Source organism: Ramularia collo-cygni (genome assembly GCF_900074925.1).
Source record: "Ramularia collo-cygni strain URUG2 genome assembly, contig: RCC_scaffold34, whole genome shotgun sequence".
In the NCBI taxonomy this organism is placed as follows: Eukaryota; Fungi; Ascomycota; class Dothideomycetes; order Mycosphaerellales; family Mycosphaerellaceae; genus Ramularia; species Ramularia collo-cygni.
The window spans coordinates 15786-16807 of NW_019716288.1; positions in this window are offsets into that span (position 1 = coordinate 15786).

The following is a 1022-nucleotide window of genomic DNA, read 5'->3' on the forward strand; positions in this document are numbered from 1 at the left end:
CTAGTCTTCCTTATAGACTACAGCTATAAATGTTCTTAAGGTTTTATATCTAACAGTTAGTGCAAAAGTCTCCTTAAAGTTAATCCTATATTTCTATAAAAAACCCCTTACTATAAGTCTTGCTTTTAACTTATTAAGGGCACTACTTGCTAATCTTTTTATAGCAAAGACCTATTTTAAGGTTATAAGGTTTAATCCTTTTAGAGCAATAGTTAGTTCCTAGGTCTAGTTGCTTATAAGTAAATCCAGTTCCTTCTAGATTACTTCTATCTATATTGCTCCCTATTCTTTATCTCCTACTACTTCCTTATAGGTAGCTAGAACTAGGATATTCTGCTAGTATATAGTTTAGGTAGCTGTTGCAGAGAAAGTAAGTTTATAGAAGATGTCTTGTATTTCTAGGTCCTAGCCTAGTTTAGAGATTATAGCTAATAGGGCCTATATAATCTCTATTACTTCTCTATTAGGATTCTGATCCTTTAGCCTCTCTTAGCTTGTCTCCTAAAAGACTTTTAGTCCTTTGGATTTAGATTTAAATCCTTCTACATTACTTGTGGCTTTTCTCTTTCTTTACTCTACCTAAGGTGGAGAATTAACTTAGTCCTTAATTTTCTGGAATTCCCCTATATTTGCTAGGGGAGGAGGAATCTAAACAAATGCTATAGGGGCTAACTTTTTAGTTACAGGTTCCTAGATTAGAATAGGTTTAGGTCTTAGTATATTAGCTAGCCTTCTAAGTGGTTTTCTCTGTAGTGCATTTAAGGAAAGATGCTTAGATTAAAACTTTAAATCCAAATTACCCCCCCTCTTTTCTTTAAAGAATACCACATTTAAGTGCTATTTTACAGCTCTTATATCTAGATCCTAGAAAAGCCAGGATTTTAATGTTCCTTTAATATATCCTACAAATACTGCATCCTTTCCTCTGTTTATAAGTTTGTTACTCCTTACCTATCTAGGTTGGGATTTTAGGTCTATATACATAATAGCTTAGCACCCCTAAACTCTTAGATAATATATAG